This window comes from Ambystoma mexicanum, chromosome 11 (genome assembly GCF_040938575.1).
Source record: "Ambystoma mexicanum isolate Mex_15411 chromosome 11, UKY_AmexF1_1, whole genome shotgun sequence".
Taxonomy (NCBI): Eukaryota; Metazoa; Chordata; class Amphibia; order Caudata; family Ambystomatidae; genus Ambystoma; species Ambystoma mexicanum.
Window position 1 is genome coordinate 1,094,313,827 of NC_090934.1, and position 16,345 is coordinate 1,094,330,171.

Genomic DNA, 16,345 nt, shown 5'->3' on the forward strand with positions numbered 1-16,345 from the left:
TACAGTGCTAAAGACTGCCCATAATTCCTCCCAAAGTTTGGGGGAGTGAAGATCGGTTGGCTCTCTTACGCAGATGATACTGTAATTCGTGACCAGTTTACGGTAGGCTTACAATATTCATTGAATGCCTTACAACTCAATGCCCAATCTAATGACCTTAAGATCAACCTTTCTAAGACTACAACTATGCCTGTTGTAGAGGCGGTGGTAGTGGTGTACATTTTTTCTAGTAATAAGCGACCAACTAGCATAGTGAGGGAGTGTTAGGGAGAATTCTCTAGAATGGCTAATTTCCCTTACCTACTGAGTCCCCCAGCAGCTTTGCTGGATTTCTAGGATTTATTTCTTTCACCTGTTAAGAGTGTGAGCCTTTTTTTCCCACTCTTGCATGTGTTTTGCTATGTGTATTTCTACTTTTTCTGTGATCTTGGGCACTGGAGCCTCACCTACTCCATGTGCACCACTTTTTGTGTGTGACACAGCACCTTCAGTGCAGTGACACAGGGTTGACTTTGAGACTTCTCACTGACTCCATTTTTTTTTGGGACTGACTACTGTCCCCCAGAAACAAGTAAAGTTGCCATTAACTTTATATAGTCACTTTAAACCACAGACCCATTACACCCCATCTTACATGGAGTATTGGAAAGGGTTAACTCCTATCCCTTTTTGTCTGTACCTCTTGGGGCATTGTTTTGCTCCCTTAACATTAAGACTTCGCTGGTGGCAGTGGTATCTACCCTAACTTTCCTACCGCGATTATTTTATATAACGTGGTAATGTTTTAGGATATTATATTAGCCTCGAACATAAACCCGCTTGACATAATAAATTTTATTCTGGTTCCGGCTGGGTTTAGTCGCCATTTCTTTTTGTTAAAGTCTTTCTCATGTTTTTCTCTGCGCACCAAACCGGGGATGACTCCTTTGTTCGCTGTCTTTTCGTGGGCTTCTGCACAGAAGCCCTCCTTAAGGCGCCTGATAGTCTAGGTAGGCAGGATGTGAGAGGGGGATCTTCGGACCCCTGCCATGGGTTGCCTTAGTAACCCAAGTCGCACTCTTGTCTGATTGGCTAAGGGGACTGTCCTTGCCAGGCCAGCCACCCTGCTGTGTGATTGACAGCCAGGCTGTATGAATGGGGGGAAAACTGCATAAAAAGCAGGTGTCTGGGACTGGAAAGACAGTCGCCACTGGAAAGCAAGAACCAACGAGGAACTGGAAGAAGAGGACCCCCTACAACGACTGAACCGCCCCCGGTGAAGCCCTGCTGCAGGTCCGAATCTCCAAATCCGACCACAGAGAAGATCCTTCAGGAAACTTCTTCCCTTGAGCTGGTGGGACCAACCAGTTCACCCAAACTAAAAGCCAGGATCCCTCCTCTCGTCAAATTCGCTGTACAGAGCTACAGTGGGCCGGAGAGCCAGGAAGGTCGGACCCTGCTTGGGTTTTAAGGCGCGCACCTTTTATTTGTTGTTTGGCGCTGCTGCTGTTTTCTTCCCTGGGTAGTGCAGGACCCTCCAGTCTTCCTACTTCTGATCAGTCAGACAGTCGCTTCAGGAACTGTTGGGGAGAATTCTCGGTTTAGGCTGAATTTCCTAACCTAGTGAGTCCCCCAGCAGCTTTGCTGGATTTCTGGAGTTTGTTTTTTTCTCCTGCCAAGAGTGAGACTCTTTTTCTCCCGCTCTTGGACATGATTTGTGGTGTTCCTTTGACTGTTAATGTGTTTTATGGGCTATGGGGTCCTTTACTCCATAGGGTCTCGTGTGTTTTTACTATGTATGTTACACAGCACCCTCCGTGCAGTGACACAGGGGTGTCATAGTGACACCCCACCATAGATTCCATACCCTGGGACTGACTACTGTCTCCCAGGTCATGTAAAGTCACCATTGGCTTTACTAGTCCCAAATTATGAACAGAAACCAGTACAAACCCTCTTATTGTGGACATACTGGTCGGGGCAATTCGATTGCCCCGGGGTCTGTTAGTCGAGGGACACGTGTCCGACCCCCCTGATCGAGTTTTGGCTGGTGGCAGTGGATACTACTTTTTATATTCGACCGCGAATATATCTCTATGGGATTTTCCCATTGTTCGAGGCTACCAACTTTAATTATTTAATTCTCATAGCCTCGAACATACCGCCGGTTTATTTATTTAATATTAATTCGCCGGTTGGTATTTTTTGCCAGAACTCGATTCTAAAAGGGTGTTTGTGTTCTCTTCTGTGACTCCAACCCAAGTCGAGCCCTTTGTTCCACTTTTTGGCGGGCTTCTCCGCAGAAGCCTCCAAAAGTGGTGCCACGCTGTCTGGGTACCACAGGGGATGTGGGAGGGGGTTTAGGCACCCTGGACTGAGTTACCTTGGTAACTCAAGTCGCACTCTTGTGTGATTGGCCCAAGTGGTGAGCCGTCCGGCTCACCACTTAGCATGTTTGATTGACAGCTAGGCTGAGTGAATGGGGGTGTGCTGCATAAAAGCAGGGCTTTTGGGACTGGAACTTCAGAAGTCGCCACAGGACCTGAGAATCCGACGAGGGAGAAGCTGAGCCGACCTGCTACGACGACACCACCGGTGGAGCCCTGCAGAACCGACTCACCACTTCCTGACGACAGAGAAGATCTCCCGGCTGGAGAGTCTTCTTCCCCTGACTGGTGGGCACAACCAGTTTACCTTTTCCTTGCATCCCAGGAAGTCTTGTGGTCGAATTGTCCGTGCCAAGCACCCCGGCAACCGGATAGCCACTTACCACTGGACCGCGAATAAAAGGACCGCTCCTTTTAACTGAGAACTCCGCGGCTGGTTTCTTCCCTGTCAGTGCAACAGACTCCTGTCTTCCTCCCCGACGAGATCCTCTCTTCCCCCGGACGAAGCACTGACTTGCATCCGCTGCCAGGAACAACTGCCCCCGCTGGAGTAGTCTCACCACTTTAAGGTACCGTGTCCGCCAGGCCTCCCTTTCTAGAGATTGCTACAAGGTAATAATAATCCCTTAACCTTCTGGACTGGGCTAGTCGCCTTGACCATCTAACTGGTCCCTTTATTTTGGTACAACTCTTTCTGAACCTTTTCGAGACTTTTGTGCACTTTTCAACCGTGTGACCTTGGACACATTTCGTTCTGATCCTCTTAAAGTGGATCCGGCTTTCTGAACTCTAACTTCACGGTGTGATTCTGCCTTCTTCTCTTGCTGTGTTCTTGTGAAAGTGTTGGGATCTGTTTCAATTTATACTCTGCCTTTCTCTCCCTTTTAAACCGAATTATTAGAGTGCCATCTGCGTTAAGCGCTCACCGTTGACTGAAAATAAGTGGGGCTTTACTTAAGACTTGTCTAATATTCTTTTAAGGGAGTGTATATCTTTTAGTGACTGTGTTTTTGAACTGCTTAATATTAGTTCCTGTGTGTTTTATTAGATGTGGTTTTAAATAATTATATCTCTTTTACACCAAGCTCTGGTCAGTGTTTGCTTCTTCTACTGTGTTCTTTTGACTTATTGTGAATACTCTGCATACTGCCTAACTCTTCTTGAGGGAAGTCTGACTGCTCAGCCACAGCTACCAAGTGAATCTGTGTGGTACAGACTGCTACCAAGTGGGTTTACTACCAAACACCTGTAGTCTTAAATCTTTTGCAGTGTTCCCAGAGGGAACTGCACAGGTTTCTGCCTTACAGGAACCGTGAGCCCGCAGGAACTACCAGGAACCATACATAACTGCAATTATCCATGGAACGTCTGCCTCAGCTACAGCCCCCTCTGCGTTTCAAGGTACTGTGCAAATCCAGTTGTGCGTTTCGCTCAGCCGCCGTGAAAGTGTTTGAAATCTTCCTCCAATTCGAGGGCTTGTCCTTCGCTTCTCTTTGAATTAACTTTTCTACCAACCAACCTCGTCAGGAATCTGTGCCACAAACTTTACCGCGAACTACCTTGAACTGTGTGATCTTGAGCAAAATACTTTTCTAGCTGATCTCCTCACTGTAGTCTCTCTTGTTCAACTGCTCAGAATACTTACCTGTTGGTTTTGCCTAATTGTTGATAACGTTGCCTTTCCCTCCCTTTTAAATTACTGGAGTGCCATTTTGCTCTCACTTCATTTTGTGAGCCTAGCTTGTCTAGAATTTAAGGGAAGTGGTGTGGTGTATTTATGATTGTGATTTTGACTTGCTTAGAATAGTGAAATGTTATAGAACTGTTGAGTAAACAGATATATATTCTTTTACTTGGAAACCTTGAGTCAGTGTTTGCCTGAATCATAGTAATTGCTGTCCTTTGTGTAACTATTTGTACTGCTCACTTACTCTTGAGGTAAGTCTGGCTGCTCCGCTACTGCTACTGCTACTGCTACCACTATAACTGTGTAGTACAGGCTTGTGCCAAAGGTGAAATTGTACTGTCACTTGTTGTCTTAATTGTGTGTAGTGTTCCCAAAGGGTACTGAATATATTTCTGCCTAACAGGGAGCCCAAACACAAGCAAAGGGTGATTCAGGCAGATTCTTAAAAAATGGGTTTAGATGGTGTGTTTACACTTCATTAATAATTGGGTAAAAAGAGATAAAATGTATACTGTTTTCGAGGGTAACACAATGAAACATCCCATAAATGCCCAATTACCAACAACCGTACAAAAAAGCATTTTGCAACACGTTTGTGATACATGTCACCATATTTTCCAGTAGTGCTACTGTAAGAACACACCCACTTAACACAATCTTTAATTCCAATAATGGATTCAAACTTATATGAAATCTGTTTTGGAGTGTGAAGAGGGATGAGCAAATTCGCCCCTTCCTCCCCCTCCTATAAGGTATATGACACGGAAGAAGGCCAGGCGATATTAGGAACGCCCATACTATTTCGGGCCAATTCCTAGTGCTCCAATAATCGATAAGTATATCGCGAGGTACCCACTCAGCCGGCCCTACGGACCAGGTGCGGTACAAATGTTTCCCAGAGTGGACGAGGAGCCTCAGGCTGCAACTAAAGAGACCTCAATTGACCGTATTGACTAAAGCGCTGAGAAGCTAAAGCCACTGACGTCATTAGAGACACCACGACGTAGCAGCTTTAGACAGGAAGCACACGTGCCATCCACACATCGGAACACAAACACACACTCGAATACACGAACACGAGCGCACAGTTCTATAGTTAGAGGAAAGATACATATGCATACTGTCATTTGTTTTATTATTTTGTCACTAGCTTAACGCAGCAATGTAGAAACCGCAAGAAGCAAGAGATCCTGAAAAAATCATGCAGATTCTTATTTGCAATTAACCTTATGGAACTGTTGGAGCACCTATGGGAAGTGACAGAGCCATGTGTGACTAACCTATGGAGACTATAGAATAGCATGGACACAGTAGGAATCGCATATGATTTAGGAAAATTACAGCAGGCCACAAGTCTGTCAGCAAGAGCATAGGTGAATTCAGGCTGGACAAGAGCAAACGTCTGAGACAGGACTTGCTGCCAAGCCCACCAGATACAAACGACATTCCATTCCCTGAATGACAGTGACACCAGCTGCAATAAATGCAAATATTTCCTCACACTTTAGAAGCTCCAAATCATGGTCTGCGAACACGTGACCCGGCCGACTCAGACAATGAATAGAAACCAGAGCTGGGAAATAGTCTATCTCATGCTGCCAGACAGACAGAAGCTTGCAACAAAGATGTTAGTGTGAGACAAGAGTTGCATGAGATGAGCAAGCATTCTCATACTCTAAGGTGGTCCACACAAGTAACAATGCAGACACCTAGTTCTTATTACCTTGAGAAAGAACACCAAGTGCTGAGAACCATTGCGGATCCCAGGCCTGGGGAGGACCGCTCTAGCCAATCACAGTTCAGACTCCTAGGGGTGGGTAGCAACAGACAAGAACCAATGGTAAGACCCTCGCACTGCAACATGTTTTAGAGATAGTAATTTAGGGATGGACCAGGCCAGCCACCTGACATGCGAGAGCCAGTATAATAACTCATATAGGGGATTATATAGGTTATTTGGTTCCTGACGACCAATCCAGTAGGTCAATAGGTTTTCTGGAGAGGGCCTCAGGTTGTGACATCACTATGACGCCACTTCAGGACAAAACTGGCCTGCGATCCATGAGACGTTGAGCTGTCTGTGGATTTCTTATATCCTTTTACTGATCCCTGTTGGTTTTGGCTGTAATAAACCGCAGTTTGAACTTGCTGTCTGGCTGGGTCTATGTTCCATTTTTGGGGGAAGGTGTTCGGGCTTTCCAAGAGTCTGCAAGCTCCTAGTAGCCCTCAAACTTACCTGGGAGTTTGTCCCCAACAAGTGTCTTTCACAAATGAGTTAGTACCAGAGCCAGATTTTGTTCTCCTACCGGTCAATAACACAACCATTGCCATAGAGGCCTTGAAATCTATAAACATGAACCTTTGACCACACATTCACTTCTACACAGGGACATTATGCTCCCACAGCAATGTTTTTTTACAGTCAGACTAACAGCAAATGTATATGGGTTCATGATTCCATTTATGTGCACCACCAAGGAACAAAATGCTCCCAAAAAATCTGACATTCTGTTTGTTGGAACAATCCCCTACAAATGCACCAGCTTTCAGGTACAGAGATGAAGGGGCATTAAGGAAGATTTAATACAATGAACACCAAGATCAGGTGAGGGTTTTCACCTTTACTTTAAATTACAACACTGTTAAATAGGTGGTTCAAATCAAATTAAAAATAGTCAAGCGTTTTGGAGAACAAAAAAAAACTTGGTAGAAAAGATTCACCATCAAGAAGCACATTAAAATGTTGATTTTATATATAATTAAATGAACTCCTAATGGTTGCGAGGTGGAAATAAACAGCAATTTATTCAGTATGAGCGGCTGGGTCCTAGAGAGGCATGACGCAGGGCATGGAAACGTGCATTTAAATAGTAGAAATGCGTGGAGCCCAAAACGTGGAGAGTCGAGGGCTGACGCCCCCACCAAATAGTAAAATTTTATTTGACTAAAGTAGGTGGCAGAGGGGTAAGGCTAGCACTTGTGCAAATGCTAACTGCAATAATATTTCTGAACGTTAGCTGCACGAATACAGACACAGACATACATAATACAATCACACGCTATCTTACCTGACAGCTCACCAGGACCACCGCTTCACTTATTTTCAGTGTCTGTGTCTATCAATCATTTTAAATGATCATTGCTTCTCCTTCCGGGTATCTCCACTGAATGGAGCTTCTACTCGCTCTATGGGTTGACAAGGCTAGATATCTCTGCGCCTAGATGGGGAAGCACTGCTTACCCCTCGCTTCAGAAAGGGGAGAGTGGAGGAGATGGCCATCTTGCACCCCGGAAGTTTAGGGGGAAGAGGGGTACAGGGACGCGCCTCGTTTTACACAGGATAGAAAAGGTTACAAAACTGTTACTCGCAACAAATCCACATGTCTTATTCAAGTTTGAGTTTTCATTCTAAGCAATGTGCAATGCATGCTCAAACTTGCAGTGAAGGTTTCCCTTTGCACTGGTCTACAAATGCACATTGTTTTCGATTAAGAAAATGAAGACTGGGTGTATTTTAGCGTACATGATGTGGCACAATGGCAGTTGAAAGAAGTGTCTCACGCATGTGCTCGTTAGGGTTATTTTACGGCCACTAGTTGAGAGTTTATCAGCTGCATAATATCCTGTAGTATTAAACGTTTATTCTGCTCAGACGAAGGCTGTGACCTTGTATGGAGCACCTTTATGTGGTTTTCAAAAATCCCCAGAAATCCAGGTTAAGGAGAAAAAGTTCTTCAGAAGGCTATGGGGACTCCCGGGTTCCGCTCCTTGTATCTCTATTCATGGGGAATTGGGAATGGATTTCTGGAAGGACCAATGAGCCTTGGCGCCGATAAGCTTTTGGCTTTGCCTTTGGGCAAAAGAACATGCTCATCTATGCCACTTTAATATCTGGTCGCTAATGGCAAGGGATAACTGGAGAAAAATCCTGTTGTTTGCTTTTATTGATGAAGCCTTGTCCCGTGGAAACATTTAGGTACTCCCCGCCCCCCCCCCCCCCTGATAATTTGCGGACCATGTGTCAAATGAGATCTGTCAGGTTGTTAAGTGAGGGCTATACAGCCCGCCCACATCGTTGTGTGGGCAGACCGCCGTTGCGGTCTTACCTCCCGGCACAAGGGAAGTGACGTTGGGCTAGGGAGGGGGCGGGACGTTGGGAAGGGCAGTTCCTATGTAGATGTAGAATAAAGAGGTTGCGCTATACACCGGCTCCCGCGTGATATTGTCCAGAGCGGTTAGGGGACCCGCGCAAAATCCTACATTTGGCGACAAGGGGTACATCGTACCCACTCGCAACCCCGGAGGCCCGCAGTCGAGCGGAAGCAGCGCATCGGCGCACCTCCGCTCCAGAAGCCAGGGGTGCCACGCAGGTCCGCGGTCGAGCGGCGTGGCGCGTCGGCGCACCTCACGGACGCAGGGACCCGCGGGAGAGGTCGCAAGCACGGAGTGCCGAGGAGGGGGAGGCCCCCCCCACAAACATCGTGTGGGAGAGTGGCCGCAGCCACGCCTGTCGAGGCGAACGCAGGCCCGCGGGCACACTGCTGCTGGCCCCGCCCCCCCCTGCATATCAACCTGCGATCGGCGGGAGGCCCTGAAACGGGCCAAGGATCCAAGGGGCAACACCAGGAAGCACGCCACAGCCCGTGAGGAGGCCAAGGACACGCCATAGCCAGTGGAGAGTCTAAGCACCACCATACGTGCTGTTGGTTGCCGCACAGCACGATAGTAGGCAGCACAGAGGCGCCTGGAGTCCTCCACCGTCGCAGCGGACATGTCGGCCCCAGCGAGCCCCGTAGCCTCCTCATCGGACGGAGCTGGAGCCATGGCTGATGGCCCTCAACAGGCACCAACGTCCGGTACCGCCGCTCACAATTTACCGCTACCGGGCCCCTTTGATGTTAGAGACACATCCAACCTAGGACCCAGATGGGTCGTATGGCTCAGGGATTTCAAATTTTACACGGGGGCAATCGGGTTGACCGACAACGCGATGCTGAAAAACACTCTATTCATGACAGTAGGCCCGCCGTCAGAGACATCGCAGGAGAACTGATGAACGTAGACACGGTCACCTATGCGGAACTACATGGGAAGCTATCGGAATACTTCACGCCCCATACAAACATAGACTACGAGCGCCATGTCTTTCACACGACGAGACAGGAGAAAGGAGAGTCCCTTGACAACTTTGTGATGCACCTACGCATCAAGCTAAAGTACTGTGAATTCCATAAGTACTCAAATGACGAGGCGCTAAGATCTCAAGTCATAGCCGGCTGCATCTCGCAGCCGTTTAGGAAGCAGCTCCTCCAAAAACAAAGGTCCCTCGAGGAAATTCTCGCACTTGCCAGGATGGAGGCAGCAGTTGAGTTGCAGCTCGACAGCCTAGGCAAGGTTACCATTCAACACCCGCCGCTGGCTGCTGAGGCCATTAACAGACTACACACCGCACCCTCACCGAGAGGGAAAGGAACAGACGCCACGTGCTACAGATGCGGGTTTGAGTATCCGCACGTGGGCGACTGCCCAGCTGTAGGAAAAAAAGTGCGCCGCCTGTGGCGGAATGGATCACTACAGAGCCGTCTGCAAAAATCCGCCAGGACAAGGACCCAGCAGACCGAGACAACAGGAGAGAAGGAGAAACTTGCGACAGAGCCCACCAGCAGGCAGAGGGGAAGAAGATCAGCCGGGACCCAGGAGAGTAGAAAAACCCAGAAGGAGCTCCTACGCCAGAGACGACAGAAGGCCATCGGACGGATCGAGGCGATCGCAAAGAAGACGGTTCGTCCGGTACATTGAGATGAGATCCCCATCGGATAGTGAATCCCAGTCATCAGAGGATGATCAACGGAAAAAAGTGTACGTGTGGGCGCTCAACAACGCCACAGCCACCCAACACAGTCCGACGCTCCTGTTACAAGTCAACAACACACCGGTGGAATTCCTCATAGACACGGGGGTGACAGTTAACATAATAAGTGAACAGGCGTACAGCTCACTTGCCAGCCCCCCAAAGATCCGAAAAGCGTCAGTGGAATATACCCTTATGGAGCCACAACCCCACTACCATGCAAAGGAACCATATCAGCATGGTGCGTACATAAATCGCACGCAGCAAAGATCACGCTACACATCCTGAAGACGGAAGCCAACAGTGGGTGCATCCTCAGCTTTAAGACAGCCGTCGAGATGGGCCTGGTGCACATCCTGTACCAGCTTATGGCCCACAAATACTTTGCTAGACCGGACGCCATCGAGCAGTCATTCCCCGAGCTATTCAGGGGCCTAGGAAAACTAAAACACCGAAAGGTACATCTGCACATAAACCCGAAGATACCGCCCGTTGCCCAGCACTACAGGGGCATTCCAATAAATATACAACATCAGGTAGAAGAGGAGCTGGACAAGCTAATCAAACTCAACGTCATTGAACTGGTCTCAGGGCCCACTCCATGGGTGTCCCCCATCGTTCCCGTCCCCAAGAAGTCACCGGACGGATCGATACGCCTGTGTGTCGACATGAGGAGAGCCAACGTGGCCATTGAGAGAGAAAGGCACCAGGCGCCCAGGATCACCGACATGATACACCTGCTCCATGGGGCACAGGTCTTCTCGAAACTGGACCTCAACCAAGGCTATCATCAAATTGAGATTGCTCCCGAATCTAGGTACATCACGACATTTGTCACACACCTGGGTCTGTTCCAATATAAGAGGCTTAGCTTTGGGATATCCTCAGCAGCAGAAATCTTCCAGGAGGAAATACATAGTCATCAGGCACGTGACCAACTGCCTGAATTACTTGGATGACGTCCTCGTATTTGGAAAGACCAAAGAAGAGCACGACACTGCTCTCCACAGAGTGTGCGCCGCACTGCAAGAGGCCGGGCTGACGCTCAACAAGGCCAAATGTGAATTTGAGAAAGGCTCCCTAAGATTCTTCGGCCACATATTCTCTGACAAAGGGATGCGACCAGACCCGGAGAAGGTGGCGGCACTCAACTCAGCCGCACTTCGCTCCTTCCTGGGGCTGGCCAGCTACTGCTCCCGATACCTGAAGGACTATGCAACCATCAGTAACCCGCTGCGCCTCTTAACGTGCAAGGACCAACCCTACACATGGTCCTCAGACTGTCAAAAGGCCTTTGAGGCGATACGAGATGCCATTTCCAAGGCGGAGGACATGGCGTACTATGATGCGAAAAGCCACACCGAGGTGATAGTGGACGCCAGCCCCGTAGGCCTGGGCGCCATATTAACGCAGATTGACCCTCTAGAACCCGCGAAAATATACGTGGTCGCATACGCCAGCAAGAGCCTAACCCCGACAGAACAAGCATACTCCCAGGCGGAAAAGGAGAGCCTAGCGGTGGTATGGGCATGTGAATACTTTCACCTGTTTGTGTACGGCAAGGAGTTCACCATCGTCACGGACCACCAGGCACTGATCACAATATATGGGGACCCCAAGACTAGGATACCGCCTAGAATAGCCAGATGGGGCCTACGACTGCAGGATTACAAGTTTAACATCAAGCACCGGCCGGGGAAAGAGGAAAATCCTGCGGACTATCTGTCACGCCACCCAAGTAGCCCCGCCATACCCCAACCGTCCATCGCTGACGAATACCTCAACTATGTGGTGCATCACCTACAGCCGCTACCAGTGGGTTGGGCAGACATCATTGCACACTCAGAGCAAGACCCGGCTCTACGCATCGTACGCCACTGCATACAAGAAGACAGAAGGGCACACATGCGTCAACAGGCGCAGCACGAAGCACGAATCGGAAGAGGTCAGAGAGGATGTCAAATTAATAGACCACGTCCGGGACGAGCTCCATCGTCGATGACCACGTAATACTAAAAGGATGCAAAGTACTCCTCCCGAAGTCACTGCGCACCAGAACAATCCAGGTAGCACACGAAAGCCACCGAGGAGTGGTTGCCACCAAGAGACTACTAAGGGAAAAAGTGTGGTTCCCCAAACTCGACATGATGGTGGAGGAAATCATAGGTCGATGCACGACGTGCGCACAGGTAGCACCGCACCCTAACCCACTCCAAATGTCACCACTACCGAAGAAGGTATGGGAAGAACTGGCGGTGGACGTCTGGCGGTGGACGTCTTTGGACCCCTAAGAAATGGCACATACGTGTTAGTGCTAATAGACGAACACTCCCGATTCCCAGACGCACAGATTGTGGACAGCACGGCAGCCGCCAGTGTCATCCCGGTACTGGACCGCATGTTGTCCACATACGGAATACCCAGGATCATAAAATCCGACAATGGAGCACCGTTCATGAGCACAGACTTTGAGAACTTTGCGAGATATATGGGATTCCACCATCGGAAGATAACTCCGAGATGGCCACAGGCCAACGGGATGGTTGAGAGGTTCATGGCCAACATCAAAAGAACCCTGCAAATAGCGACCATACTTAACAAACCGTTCGAACAAGCACTATACCAGTTCCTCAGGGACTATCGACACACTCCCCACAGCACGACAGGCATATGCCCCGCTGATTTGATGTTCCGCAGACCAGTCCTGACACGACTGCCGGAAGACGCACGTACAGCAGAGGCCACGCCCCTAGAACAAGAGGCCAGAGACAGGGACGACATCGCAAAAGCCAAAATGAAGGATACGGCTGATCACAAACGGAAGGCACAGGAGTTGAACGTGGAACTGGGAAACCAAGTGTGGTTGCGACAACCCAAACAACGCAAAGAGGATGCTACGTTTGCACCGGAACCGCTGACGGTCACGCACAAGAAAGGAACGATGATTACGGCCCAGCGAGCCGACCAGTCCTCCGTTACCCGAAATGTGTCGTACTTCAAACCCAAGAGGTACCACATGGAGGATGCACAGGATCACGAAGCAGACAGCGAGGATGGCCACGCTCAGGACAGACATTACGTGGAGGAGAGCGAGACCTCAGAAGATGAGGACATCTCATCACCCCAAGGCCAGGCTGACCAAACGCCGGGTCACAGAGGTCGACCCCAGAGAAGTCGGTTCAAGCCTCACATACTCATAGAAGAAATGGACTAAGGAGGAGAGAGCCACGTGAGTGCTAAAAAGGGGGGAGATGTCAGGTTGTTAAGTGAGGGCTATACAGCCCGCCCACATCGTTGTGTGGGCAGACCGCCGTTGCGGTCTTACCTCCCGGCACAAGGGAAGTGACGTTGGGCTAGGGAGGGGGCGGGACGTTGGGAAGGGCAGTTCCTATTTAGATGTAGAATAAAGAGGTTGCGCTATACACCGGCTCCCGCGTGATATTGTCCAGAGCGGTTAGGGGACCCGCGCAAAACCCTACAAGATCCTTTAAAAGTATTTTGGGCGAGGCAATAAAGGGGAAAAGGTACAGGCAGAAAGGACATGTATCATCTCCTACTGTTCGGCCCAGCTTATATATCTTTAGACGGTCAACTCTGCCGGTTTTTTGGTCAGCCAACATTCCCTCCTGCAGGCCAGCAGTTCTGTTTCTTTTGGCTGCAGACTCTGTATTGACAGCGTGGGCATTACTATCCTTTCTCAAGAGTCCTGGTTCAAAGAAAGGGGACTTTGACCCAACTGCCCTAAAAAGAATGGTTACAATCTAGGATAATGCATGGACATTTCAATCACAATCTCTATTGACTGTCATGAATTGGCTGTATGCTGTAGTACTCCTTTTCTCTCCGGTACTTTTTGAATGTTTTTAACCCATGAATTATGCAGTTTACACTTTAATGGATTGAATATGTATTTGACTCTATGAATTGCCTGTATATTGGTCCCCTCTCCACTTTTCCTCTTTTATAGAGATTGTGTTTTAGGATGTTCTTTTTAGACGGGGACACTGCTTTTTATAAGCAATAAGGAATGGTAATGTTATTATGTGATGTGTTTTTGTATCTTGTATGTGTTTGATGTATTAATTGATCCGAATAAACATATTGACTGACTGAATATCCTTTCTCTTGTGCACTCTTTCTGCATATTTTGCCATGCCACCCCCTGGAACAAGCATAAAGTTTGGAAAGTGTTCCCCAGCTGACTGACACTTGCTAATTGAGTTTAATAATCATAACTGATTACGCTTCCCGTGCAATATTTGTTGAAATAGTCTCCCGACGGCGAACTATATATTTAATAATATGGATGGGAGGGTAAAAGAGAAAACACACACAAAAAAAGGCTATGAACAAAGGGAAAAGTTGCTTTTTTTGTTTCAACTCCGGGGACACAAGTGAAATTGCTGCGCTACTTTCCGACGGTGCTTGTGAGATAATCCTAGCTCAGGCCAGTCCTGGATCACTTCTATTGCAGTGCCTTGGCTTGAGGTCCCTGCCGTGTGAGGAACCAGGAAGCTCGGAATCAAGTTTCAGAGCCCCGGGCATGCAGGAATTGTGCATGTCAGGGGCTCCGACCCTTCAACGCTCCAACCATCCCTATTCACGTCAATGACCGGAGGATTTGCAGGAGCGCCCCCTCTCCCTGCAATTACCTAGCCAGCAAGCCCAATGGTCCATGCCTTTCTGGGAGAGCTGTACGCCCCAGCCAGATATGGCCCATTGGTTATGCGCAAATTTTAGGTATTACTGTACAGGGAGAGTGAGCGCTCCTGTGAGCAGATCTTTCTACTCTTGCCAACTCCTCCATAATGGGCGAATGATAGGCAGGTCGCCGTCCATACGCCCATTATGGAGGAGCCGCCACTGGCCTATTGGGAAGAAAGCCTGTATTGGCACTTCTTTCCAATGCACTATGTGCGGTACGTCTTTGGAACAGGTCATAACTTACAATTACGTTGGCCTTTCAGTTAGGACTTCTAGCGCCTTATTCAGAGGTTCTTGCACCTAAAGCTTGGTGTAAATGGTTGTCCACTAAGAAGGTAATTCATGGGTGTGGTGGTCATTTTATTGAGGCCAAGTTAGAAGCATTTAAAAAATGTATTATCCCGGGCATACTTTATGCATTTGAGGTTTTACCTGAGAGGGCGGTTCTCTGGCTGCAAAAGCTGGAGGTGAAAATCTTGTGCTCGATCCTGGGCTTACCGGGAGCTATCCCAGTAGATGGGCTAAGACTAGAATTGGGACTTGTATCTCTAACTTTGCATTGGAAAATATCAAAATGTATGTTTCTGCTAAAAATTAACACTGAATTTATTGGGACTGACAGTGGCACACGCCAGCTTGAAATGTACGCATACAGTGTACAAGGAACTGCTGGCCATAGTAACAGCCCATTTAGGTATGATTAATTTGCCCTTTCCTGTGAATTATGACCAGGCCATTTTCCCTCGTATATTAAAAAAGAAAACAATTGAATGGGATCGTGTGACGACACTATCACTTTTGGCTAAAAAGAGAAGGTATAGTCGATACATGCAACAGGGTATGTTTTGTGATGCTCCCTGTACTTACCTGACTAAATTACACAGCCCTCTATTAATTTGATTCATAACCTACCTATGTAGCAATATTATTCCAGTTCTTCAATATGTGGAAGTTTGGAATGGCATACCATTAGAAGCGCGCATTTGCAGGCTCTGAAAAGCACATGTCCAAATTAGTAGATCTATCTTGACAGCCTTCCCTACATTAATTAAGGAGTATGAGAAAGGTTATGTGAACTTCTCAAGATATTGGTCCGATCAATTTTGGGCAGCTATCTTTGGGGCAGAATCATTAGTTGTAACGTCTGCGGCACATCAAATTTGGATCCTGGCAAAGGAAAAACTTGATCTAACTGCCTTTTGACTTGATTGTTTCGACATTTCCATGTCGACCTCCCTTTTCGAATATTCGAAAACAACAAATGTAATACTCTGCAGCTTCCACTAGATGTCAGCCTATGCACAGCATGTGAATCTAAGTAGATTCAAGCATCAGAAATATGATTACAGTGAGTGATGTATCCCATACCTTTCTTCAAAGTCTTAGCAAGATTTTATTATTAATCGAAATTGTGACACATTTTATGATTTAATAGAAATTGTGACTAATCTTATGATCTTTTTAATATTATTGTAATACACTTCTTAATTGTACAATTTTTAATGTCTGTGTTTATTATGTCCATAGTGTAAAAGGCTTGTTTTACTAGCCATAATGCACTTAAATTAAAAAAAAAAGTAGCAGCTGGCTCACCGGTGGAGGAGAGCTGAGAGGTCTGCAGAGCGGGAGACGTCCCAGAGTGAAAGCTTCACCGCAGCAATGTGCCACGGATCGGGAATGCTACCAGAGACTAGTTAGTCTGCCCAGAGATGTTGGGGACGCCGGGCATCCCGACAG

At 47.9% G+C, this 16,345-nt stretch overlaps 1 protein-coding gene across 3 annotated transcripts in view; it reads left to right on the top strand.

Annotated features, from left to right (window-relative positions):
- Nucleotides 1-16,345, top strand: part of MINDY2 (MINDY lysine 48 deubiquitinase 2) — an 838,774-nt gene that overhangs the window by 310,293 nt on the left and 512,136 nt on the right. The gene's annotated exons all lie outside the window — the stretch shown is intronic.